This window comes from Aquarana catesbeiana, linkage group LG03 (genome assembly GCF_042186555.1).
Source record: "Aquarana catesbeiana isolate 2022-GZ linkage group LG03, ASM4218655v1, whole genome shotgun sequence".
Classification (NCBI taxonomy): Eukaryota; Metazoa; Chordata; class Amphibia; order Anura; family Ranidae; genus Aquarana; species Aquarana catesbeiana.
Window position 1 is genome coordinate 21,164,481 of NC_133326.1, and position 12,158 is coordinate 21,176,638.

At 42.9% G+C, this 12,158-nt stretch overlaps 1 protein-coding gene across 2 annotated transcripts in view; it reads left to right on the forward strand.

Annotated features, from left to right (window-relative positions):
* The window catches only part of ADAMTS17 (ADAM metallopeptidase with thrombospondin type 1 motif 17), a 407,931-nt gene that overhangs the window by 89,264 nt on the left and 306,509 nt on the right, over window positions 1-12,158 (forward strand). The gene's annotated exons all lie outside the window — the stretch shown is intronic.

A 12,158-nucleotide genomic window follows, 5' to 3' on the forward strand; every position in this document is an offset into this window, starting at 1 on the left:
TTATTATTATACAGGATTTATATAGCGCCAACAGCTTACGCATCGCTTTACAATATAACGGGTACAGTACAATTACAGTACGTTTCAAAACAGAAGGAATAGGAGGGTCCTGGAGCTTACAATCTAAAGGGAGGGCGAGGCGGTACAAAGGCTGATAGCTGCAGGGGATGATCTGATGGAGGGGACTCAAGTACATTATTTTTTAAGTGGAGGTGGGGTAGGCTTCCCTGACTAAATACGTTTTCAAGGATCGCCTAAAGGCGGACAGGGTAGGAGTTGACCGAACGTACTGGGGTAAAGAGTTCCAGAAGTTGGGCGACGTTCTGGAAAAATCCTGGAGGCAAGCGTGGGAGGAGGTAACAAAGGAACTAGATTTTGGTTGGCTGCCACTGTGCCTACTAAAGCGCAGTGGGTCACCTATGTTAATTCACTTTTACCCAGAGAACAATTAGCTTATCGTCATTGAAAAGTGGCCAAAAAATAAAATCTCTTTTGGCAGAATAGGCTTGACAACCCAAGTCTTGCCCCACTAAGACTAGTGATGGATAGGTTATTAAACTTTTGAACCCACCAAGAGTTAAAATGGTTTAGGCCTGAGTTTGGGAATTTCTAAGTTTTATATCCGAGAGTAGACAAAAGAGGCTGTCCTGAGTAACTGTCCCTCAATAAAATCAAGGCTGGTTTTGTGTTTTTACCTTTTTATTGTTTTTATTTCTTTAAAAAAAAAATTGTGTATGCTACGTATATGATGTGACGGTCTGTAGTACCTCATTAGCTACCTTATGTTCAATGCTCGTGTTAATGGTTGTCATGTATATCCTTTTATTCCTGCAATGTACAGTCACTTTTTCTTTTTTTTCCTTGTCAACAAAAAAAAGTTTGGATTAAAAAAAACAAGGGAACTAGAGAGCAAGATGTCTTAGGAGGGCCAGTTTAACTTATAACTGTTATTTAAAGCTAAAATATTAGTTCTAGGAGGACTTTCACTTTGTAGCAGGTGTGTCTTGGAAACCAATCTCATGATAAATTTATAAATCCAGTTTGTGAACCTTAGATTGGATTCCTCTCAATCCCTCAATTTACTGGTATGTCCGTTGGAGAAAATTGTCCAGGTTGTGATAACCTTGCCTTTTTTTTTTTTTTTTTGTTTTTTGTTTTTTTTACTTTGTAATAAACTAATCATATTCAGCTGTGTATGTCCAATTTAACTGTTAGTAGACACCCGTGTCTTTGGATAGACTTGGGTTAGTTGACTAGGGCTGTAAAACTACAGCAGAATTCCCAGTTCCATTATTGAATCAGATTTGTTTTTGATGAATATTTTGAAATAATCGGAATTTATTATGTCATTAAATGTAGAAGACCGGGGGGTATTTAACTATTCATGGATCCTACCACACCCCTCAAACTTTACCAATGGCATAGGAAAGGGAAGACCCCCTTATGTACGAGATGTGAAGTTGATGCAATGTAAGGGCCTGCCTCATTGCATACAAATTGGAAGTGTTTAGGTTTGACCTCATATTATATGGTTTTGGTAAATCTAAAGTTAAATTGTACCAGAAAATTGTATAATGTATGGTCAGCTTAAATCCGTAGGGTTCAATACTGAGTTAGCCCACGCTTTGCAGCTATAACAGCTTCAACTCTTCTGGGAAGTGCCAGGAACACTTAAGTGCTCCTGCTCCTAATTCCAGCATCCGGGTTTTGGCTATTGCATTCTCCCTGTCTGTGTCCACCTGCAAGGTGATTGATGTGGTCAGTCACCTGTTATAAGCAAGCCAAATGCTCAGTCCTTCTCTTGTGATAGACACAGTGATACCTGCGTTGTTCCTGATCAAGCGGCCTGTCTGTCTGCCCTGCTTTACTAGTTTGGATTTTCCTGTGTATGACTTCAGACCGGATTTTGGACCATTCCTTGAACTCAGCCTGCCTTTTACCTGGACTGTTATAGAACCACGCTACCTGTCTAACTGCCAGTATCTCTTGGCTTTGCTCAGTTTGCATCTGCCCTGGTGTGGTGGCCAGGCACCATAGCATTGTGTATAAGTCCTGCGGCGACCGTGCACGTGTAGGTCTGCTTGCCTTAAGGGAAAGGGGGTTGCTATAGGTGAAGCACATAGTAGCTAGCTATAGTGTTTGACCACCTGCGTTGGGGTAGACATGACAGGAAGGCTGTCCACAAGGTTTAGGAGTGTGTCTATGGGAATGTTTGACCATTTTTCCAGAAGTGCATTTGTGAGGTCAGGCACTGAGTTTGGACGAGAAGGCTTGGCTCGCAGTCTCCGCTCTAATTCACCCCAAAGGTGTTCTATTGGGTTGAGGTCAGGACTCTGTGCAGGCCACTCAAGTTCCTCCACCCCAAACTCGCTCATCCATGTCTTTATGGACCTTGCTTTGTGCACTGGTGCGCATTCATGTTGGAACGGGAAGGGGCCATCCCCAAACTGTTCCCACTAAGTTGGGAGCATGGAATGGTCCAAAATGTCTTGGTATGCCGACACCTTAAGAGTTCTACACACACAAGTGTAAATAACCTTTCCTCCCAAGAAGTATCCTTATTATATGGCTCGTTCTCAGTCCCTCTTTAAAATAAATGTGTGTGTGTGTGCGGTCTGGACCTGCTAGTTAATCAGATTTGTTAAATTGGTTAGTTTCTTAGAAACATGCTTTGGCATTCCTTAAACAAAGAATGAAATGGGTAGATACACTGCTGGACCTTCTCCAGCTATCTGTTTGTTGTACACATGGGTGTTGTGGCTGTTGCAATGCAGAGGGCCTGTTGGTTGAAACCGTGCAATGGTGAGCAGACACAACATTCAGTGTTAATTTAAAATCCATTCCTGCAACCACCTGGACTTAACAAGTGTTTAACCCCTGTAGTATTGAGGACCCTACTGCAAGGGTAGTTTTTTTGTTTTTTTTTTTATTGTGTTTGGAAGTGGGTTTTAAAGACCAAGTTTGCCTTTTAGGAAAAATAAATAAATGCACCCTTACTTGAAGGAAAAATGTGCATTTATTTATTTATTTATTACATAAAAGCTTGCAAAACATTGCACCCACCATCAGTGGATGGCAGGTGCAATTCCAGGCTCCTGCAGACTTTTCCTCCAGCTCTTTGTCCCAAGTCTCAGTTAGAGAGTTGGAGAAAGTGTCAATGGTCTGAGTGTGGTGATCACCGCGCTCCTATTCAATTGCACATTACAAGTCTGTTGGCACGAGCGGGGGACTAAATTTACCCTTGGCTTGTGATCAGGACCTGGGAACAGATATAGTGGTGGAAGACTGGTCTAGATGTCCTTCCATGGTGCAGGGATGCTCAATACCACTCTGGTTGAGGCAAACTACAAGGCCCTATCTCGTTGGTACATTGTGCCAACGAGACTTGCAAAAATCTATCCTGACGCTCCTGCTATTTCCGGAAGATGTGGACAGGAAGGGGCAATGTTCCTACTCCTTTTTTTTCTATCTCTTTCAAATCCCCAACACCCCCCCCCTTTTTTTTGTGCTGAGTCTCATATGTTTATTTCATGGGGATGGTGACCCTGTTTTCTTTAAGATCAATGTAGATTTAATGTGGAACGGTGTCTACTATCTCTTCCAGTTTGCAATTGTTATACAGGATTTATATAGCGCCAACAGTTTGTGCTTAACAAAATGAAGGCAGACATTATAGTTGCATAACAATTTGGTATAAGAGGAATCAGAGGGCCCTGCTCATTAGAGCTTACAATCTAAAAAGGAAGGGTCAATTGATACAAAAGGTAATAGCTGTGGGGGATGAGCCGATAAAGGAAGTAAAACAGTGTATTAGTTAGAAGCAGGGGAGGCTTTTTTAAAGAGAAGGGTTTTCAGGGATCGTCTAAAGATGGATAGATTAGGGGACAGTCGGACAGATTGGGGGTAGGGAGTTCCAAAGGATGGGAGAAGCTCTGGAGGCGAGCATGGGAGGAGGTGACAAGGGAGTTAGAGAGTAGGAGGTCTTGGGAGGACTGAAGAGAGTGGCTTGGTTGGTATTTTAGGACTAGGTTGGTGATGTAGCTAGGGGCAGAGTTATAGATGGCTTTTTAAATTATTGTTAGTAGTTTGAATTTTATTTGTTGGGTGAGTGGAAGCCGGTGGAGGGATTGGCAGAGAGGGGTGGAGGACACTGAATGGTTGGTAAGGTGGATGAGTCTTGCAGCGGCATTCATTATGGACTGAAGGGGGGATAGTCTATGTAAAGGTAATCCAATAAGGAGGGAGTTGCAGTAGTCGAGGCGAGAGATGACCAGGGAGTGAATTAAAAGCTTGGTGGTGTCATTAGTTGAAAAGGGGCGTATTCTGGAAATGTTGTGGAGGCTAAGGCGGCATGATTTGGTTGTGATGACCTTAGCCTAAATTAGCCATAAATAGTTTTGGTATTTTGTTATGATGGACACATCTTTATTCAATTTGTTGATCTAGATCAGGGTCTCCAAACTTTCTAGGGTCAGTTTACTGACCTTCAAACTTTAGGGGTCCCGACTACTGTGGCCAGTGGGAGTAAAAAAATGTCCTGGTGTCAGTAAGAGTAAACAGCGCCTCATCTTTGGTATTAAGGGAGGAATAGTGCCCCATCATTGGTGACAGTGGAAGGAATAGGGCCCCATTGTTGGGGACAGTGGAAGGAATAGGGCCCAATTGTTGGGGACAATGGAAGGAATAGGGCCCCATTGTTGGGGACAGTGGAAGGAATAGGGCCCCATTGTTGGGGACAGTGGAATGAATAGGGCCCCATTGTTGGGGACAGTGTAAGGAATAGGGCCCCATTGTTGGGGACAGTGGAAGGAATGGGGCCCCATTGTTGGGGACAGTGGAAGGAATGGGGCCCCATTGTTGGGGACAGTGGAAGGAATGGGGCCCCATTGTTGGGGACAGTGGAAGGAATGGGGCCCCATTGTTGGGGACAGTGGAAGGAATGGGGCCCCATTGTTGGGGACAGTGGAAGGAATGGGGCCCCATTGTTGGGGACAGTGGAAGGAATGGGGCCCCATCATTGGTGACAGTGGAAGGAATAGTACCCCATTGTTGGTGCCCTATTATTGGTGTCAGTTGGATTAAGAGTGGCAGGAGCTATGCGCCACTGTTGCTGACAGTTGGGGGATACCACGAGGGCCAGATAAAATCAAGCAAAGGGCCTCAGTTTGGAGACCACTGCTTTAGACACTCCCCTGTACCTTGAAACTGTCTTTAACTTTAATCTCAATAAAAATAATTGAAACCAAAAACTGCAAGTCTGCCTGATGCAGCGACAGAAGGGACTTAGTTTATCCATTCACAGATCTCTGTGGATGAATGATGCAGCTGTTCAGATGTAGCCCTGCAAAGCCGCACCGATTTCAAAAGTGTCTCTAACACAACGGGAACTTAGTAGTCTCAACTTGGATAAAGACTGAAAAAAAAAAACCCATCCCTAAACTTAATGTTTGGGCCAAACTTCCCCTCTCTGTTGCTGATAGAATTAATTTAGTAAAGATGATTCTCTTGCCTAAATGCTTGTAAGTGACATCTCATATGCCTAAAGCATTTTTTTAAAAACCCTTGACACGTTACTTATTTCCTTTATTTGGGCTAATAATAGACGGAAACTCAAATTTTCTGTCCTACAGCGTTACCGAACCTCTACCACTTTTATTTGGCAGGGCAGCTCCGGCACCTGACTGACTGGCTAACACCGGCTACACCAGCGGTGGTCGAGTCATACCTTGCCTATGTACATAAAATCAAGCACCTGTTGGTGGCACTGGAGGCACCTTTGACCGCGCTGGGGGAAAGGCATATACCAATCTTGACTTTATCCCGCACGGTGTGGAGGGAAGCCAAGAGAATCACAGATTTTAAGGGCATTAATGTGGCTCTTTCGCTTTGGCATAACCCGATGTTCCCTCATTTAATGCAATTTCCAGATTACTACTTTTGGGAATGAAGAGGGATGGTTGCTCTGGATGACATCTATGATGCCAATTTTTTGGCTTCTTTGGATGAATTGCAGAGGGAGTATGAACTACCCCAAACTGCCTTTTACAGATATCTTCAACTCGGGCATGTGATCCAGGCTCAGTTCGGTATCCGTGACACCAACTTTTCTGATTACCCACTCATAGGGGTGCTGAGGTCTTAGGGATTTATCTGACAAGGATCGGGAGGAGGCTTGCTTAATATACTGATCCTTCTTTATATGTTCCATCAGTCATATCTGACCCCAGTTCAATTGCATGCAATGCATCGTATACCTACCTCTACCTGCACTAGGTGTACCTGCCCACGTGCGGACTTTGTACATCTTATGTTATGTGTCTTTGCCCAATCATAGCGAGGTACTGGCAGCAGGTGGTGGAGATATTGACTGCAGTTTTGTCAATCCCTGTTCCATGTACCCCATTGGTGTGTTTGTTGGATGTCCTAGATGAAGAGTTGTGGCCGAGGCATACCAAAAAAAGGGCAGTCTGCCAAGAATCACAATGTTCTTTAGCAGTGGAACTTTAGTATAAACATTGTAACAATTTGTCAAAGGAATAGACTTCAGTGTGTAAATGAGGAAAGTTTAACCAATTAAACACTAAACCTTTTTCTGACATTTGCTGGTTTCAAGTTAAAATTATGTTTTTTTTGCTAGAAAATTACTTAGAACTCCCAAACATTATATATATATATATATATATATATCTTTTTATCCTAAGCAAAAAAATTGTGATTCTCATTTTGGCCAGAATCATGCAGTGTGTGTGTGTGTGTATATATATATATATATATATATATATATATATATATATATATATATATATATATATATATATATATATATATATATATATATATATATATATTTATTTAAAAAAAAAAATATATATATATATATAAATATGTGTGTGTCTGTATATATTAGTGTGATTCTGCACTTCCGCATGCAGAGGTCGTGTGGCGCCACTGGTGGGCCGCTTCTGCTGTGATCATTCACAGCAGAAGCCAGACAATCTGCGGGTGGTGGGCATTGGATATCCGCCGGCACCCACCGATCGTCATTAAAACAAGGAAGATCTCCGTTCTGACAGGGGAAAGTGATGGATCCTGTGTCTCCGCAAAGCAAGGAATAAAATCCATCTCTTCCCCCTAGTAAAAGCAGCACACAGAAACACTGACTAGGCACACAGTTAACCCTTTAATCGCCCAAGATGTTTAACCCCTTCCCAGCCAGTGTCACTGGTTCCCACAAAGTGTCAAAAGTGCCAGTTGGTGTCAGACTGTCCGCCGCAAAATTCGCAGTCCTGCTATAAGTCTCTGATGGCCGCTATTACTAGCATTTCAAAATATAAATTAAAAAAAAAAAAATGAAAAAATTCCATAAATATAGCCTACGATTTGTAGATGTGATAACTTTTGCGCAAACCAATCAATATACGCTTACTGGGATTTTTCTTTTTTTTTTTTTTTTTTTTTTTTTTACAAACAATATGCAGCAGAATACATGTTGGCCTAAAATGATGAAGAAATTTGATTTATTTTTTTTTTTTTTTTTTTTTTTGGATTTTTAAGAGCAGAAAAAAAAATATTATTTTTTCAAACAATTTTTTTTGTTTTTATAGCGGAAAAAATAAAGAACGCAGTAGGGATTAAATACCACCAAAAGAAAGCTCTATTTGTGCGAAAAAAAATGTCCTGTTTTATTTGGGTACAGCGTTGCACGACCGCGCTATTGTTAAAGTAACGCAGTGCCGTATCGGAAAAATTGGCCTGGTCATGAAGGGGGGGGGGGGGGGGTTAAATCTTCTGGAGGTCAAGTGGTGAAAGTGACTGTAACGATGGAGGAATACGGCATGTGTTGAGGTTGGAGAGGGTAGTAGAACTAACTTTACTGTAGCTTTATTACAATTTGCTGTCTAGTGCTAGAAAGAAGTATACTGTAATCTTTGTTTAGTGGTATAAATTTAAAAATTATGTTTGGCAGAACAAGAGCACCCGGTACTAAAAAAGACTCGCAGAACAATTTGTTCTTTGCTGATGTAAACCTTTGCGATTAATTTATGCTTACAGGTAAAATTATCTTTGCAATGAAGGGAGATTGGAAACTAAAAACTAGAATATTACAATCTGTGACGCTATTTTTTTTGTTTTAATTTTTTAATTTTTTTTTTGTTAGAATTCTGCTAGTTGTATATTATGAGTGCAGTCAATTTAGAATATGTTCCTCCAGGGCACAGACATTACATTTATCACAGCTGGCATTGTAAATCTAAATCAAAATCTTGGCTGTAAGCCTTTTTATTTAAAATGCGGCACGGTTCGTTGAAGTAGGTCATTGTTTATTGCAAGGAGAAATGGAATGCTGCCGCTGTAGCTTTTGTTTTGCCCATTTTGATTCTGTTGCGTAATCCACTGAGCTATATCACAGAAATGCTTGAAAGTGGTTGTAAACCCTTTACATATACCCAGTGAAGTGAATAGCCTCAGCTGACATGAGATAAACAGGTACAACTTATGTAGGAGGATTTATCTGCAGCCCTCTCTTCTCTACAGCCATTCACAGTGCAGAATTTATACAGCTTGTCTGAACTTTCAGAAAGCAGGGGGCGACAAACTGAAATTTTGCACACTGCAGGGCTGAGTGGGAGCTGAGGGAAGGGAAGGGACCCGCCCCCTTTCACACAGCACACCAGTGGCGGGGCCTGTCCATTAGGGGCGCCGCCCCCTCTCTCTACTCCACCCCCCTATATGGTAATGGAGAGAGTCATGCATAGCATGACTCTATCCATGGCTGCCATGGCCACCCCATATTCATGCGTCCAGGCCCTTTCAGGGCAACGGGTGCATGTACTACAGCAGCAGGGTTTTTTTTTTTTAAGCACCTGATTAGAGCCAGAGGCTCTAATAGGCTTCAAAATCGGGTGGGCTCGGGGCGCAGAGGATCTGATCCCACCCAGGTGTGTTTCAACAACGAATTAATATTTGCTGTTATAACACTGATCCTCAATCCGGCCAGTCAGAAGCAGATGTGAGACCCGTTTTCCGATTGGCCAAAAAGAGAAGACTCCTGATTGGCCGCTGAGGAGGAGGGAGGAAACTGAAGCCGCCGCGATGACCTGGAGAACGAGGAACTGCAGGTGAACAGCAGGGAAAGCAGCTGCCGAACATGGGAAGCCGCCGCCGAGCAGGGTATCACCGCCGGTGATGGGGTAAGTGTGACTGACCGACCCGGGGGTGTTTTATACTGTTTCCACCGGCCGCCACTGCAGCACACAGGAACATAGCTGAGGCTGTCAATCAGACTGTGTGCTGGAGCTCCCTTCCATCGCCTTTTTTTTTTCTTGGTGTCAGGAAAACTTGTCAAAAGTGATAACACAGGAAGGAGGCCACAGACACACTATAGAGGGGTATGCTTTGTTCATATTTTATGTCTGAGGATTTCAACCACTTTAAAGCAGAACTCTAGCTTTCAGAAGTCTATACTTATATACCCCCCTCGGGTCCAGGGAAGTCTGTACTTAGACTTATACCCCCCCCCCCAAAGGTTTTCAACTGGAATAAAAAAAGGGGTACAGAACTATCCTTGCTTTTTTTTCATCCTGCTGTGCATTGGTGTTAAAGGGGGTAGAGCCAGCACATCACTGCAGTAACAACCACAGCGACCGTAATTGACATTTTGCAGCTACTATACCTGTCTAATGTAATACACAAATTTTATGTCTAAATGTGTACCGTATAAGACAGTACACAAGATGCTTTATTGCATGTGTTTGGATTTTAGATCACACGCCGCTGCATAAAACACTCCTTCTTTATGGGGCCAATATGGTCTGTCCTCCCTTTTTTTACTGTTTATATACTTAAAGAATTTCTTGGGATTTTTTTTGCTCTCCTCCGCTATGTGTCTTTCGTGTTCTATCTTAGCCACTCTAATTGCACCCTTACATTTCTTGTTGCATTCTTTGTAAAGTCTGAATGCTGATGATGATCCCTCAGCCTTGTATTTTGTGAAGGCCTTCTCCTTTGAGTTAAGCCATCCAGGACTTTTGTTCGCTCTTTTAAATTTATTTCCCAATGGGATGCATTGGCTAATGCCCTTATTTAATATGCTCTTAAAGCAAACCCATCTTTCCTCCATGTTCTTTGTTCCTAAGATTTTATTCCAATTTATATCTTCTAGCATGGCTTGTAGTTTAGGGGAGTTAAAGATATGCAAGATATTTAGGAACTGGCGGTTCCTTCTGCCCAGTCTACGTCTGGATAATTAAAATCCCCCATTATGATGACACTTCCCATCTTTGCTGCTAAACCAAATTGTGATAGGAGGTCCGTCTCCCCCTCCTCCCTCTGGTTAGGGGGCCTATAGCATACTCCCAGTATTATTTTCCCATTGGTTTCATCCCTTTGGAGCTCTACCCATAAGGATTCCACCTCCTCCTTAGCTCCCTTAGTGATGTCATGTCTCACATTCACTTGTACATTATTTTTGATATACAGGCATACTCCTCCCCCTTTTCTACCCTGTCTATCCCTGCAATAAAGGGAATAACCTTGAATGGTTGCCAGCCAATCATGAGAGCTGTTGAACCAAGTCTCTGAAATTCCCACAAAATCTAAATCCTCCTCGTACAACAGTATCTCCTAGTTCTCCCATCTTGTCCGCCAGGCTCCTGGCATTGGTGAACATGCTACCTAGTTTAGACCGGTCGCATATTATCCTCTTATTAGGTGTTCCGAGATTGCAAATAGGACTTGTTACTATACTTACCTCGGGTTTATGTGCTTTAGTCAACCTACCACTAATACCCCCAATACTACACTCTGGAATATGTTTTGCGTTGACTATCTCTACCTCTGGACCCTCCCCCCATTGCCTAGTTTAAAAGTACCTCTAATTTTTTGGCAGATCTGCACCCTCCTCATTTAGGTGCAGTCCTCCCTTCTATAGAACTCGTGACCGACTGAGAAGTCGGCTCAGTTCTCCAGGAACCCAAACTTCTCCTTACTACACCAGCTCCTCAGCCACTTGTTTACTTCCCTAATCTCCCTCTTCCTTTCTGGTGTGGCTCGATGTACCGGTAGTATTCCTGAGAATACTACCTTAGAGATCCTTTTCCTCAATTTAGCTCCTAAGTCACTAAAATCGTTCTTTAGGACACTCCATCTGCCTCGAACTTTGTCATTGGTGCCAACGTGCACCATGACAGCCGGGTTTTCCCCAGCCCCTCCCAGTAATCTGTCCACCAGATCCGTGATGTGCCAAACCCGACCCGCCCGGTAGACGACATACAGTTCGGTGCTGGCCCCTGCCGGGTACGTTCTTGGCTCTCCTTTAGTATGGAGGATCTTCTCAGTGTTGACAGTTGCCTCACTAGAATTAGAACCTGGGCTCCCAGGGAAACAATGTGCTTACATTTTGCGCAGCAGTATTCGCCCTCGATCGGATGATCAAGGAACGCATACATGCCGCAAGATGTTGCATCTCCACACTCGCCGGCATACAATATACAGGTACTCTCTGCCCACGTGCACTCTCTGCCCACGTGCACTCTCTGCCCACGTGCACTCTCTGCCCACGTGCACTCTCTGCCCACGTGCACTCTCTGCCCACGTGCACTCGCAGCCCACACACACTACTCGGGTACCCCCAACACTCGGGTACCCCCAACACTCACAATACACAGGTGCACACAATACTCAGGTACTAAAGATCCACACACACTACTCAGATACACACAACACTCAGGTACTCACAATACTTGGGTACTCCCTACACTCAAAATACACAGGTACACACAATACACAGGTACACACAAATGCACAGGTGTATACAAGTGCACAAAATTGGTGATATGTAAAAAAGTGATCAGCGCAATTTTATATAAATTAAAAATAACTACGATCATAAATGAATATCTCCTGTGCAAATTACCTCCTGTGTAAAATGTAGCAATAAAACTTAACAAGCAAAATGCCTATAGCAGGTAACCTCCTGTGCAAAATAAGCAATAAAACGTACCGTGCAAATTGCTAATAGATCGAATTAACTCCTGTGCAAAAATAAACAATACAACATAACATGCACAATACTGATAAATATAGCGGAGTGTGTAAAGTCCTAATAGCACAATAATTTGTGATGCAAATAAAATATGGTCCACTATGTTTATAATAAA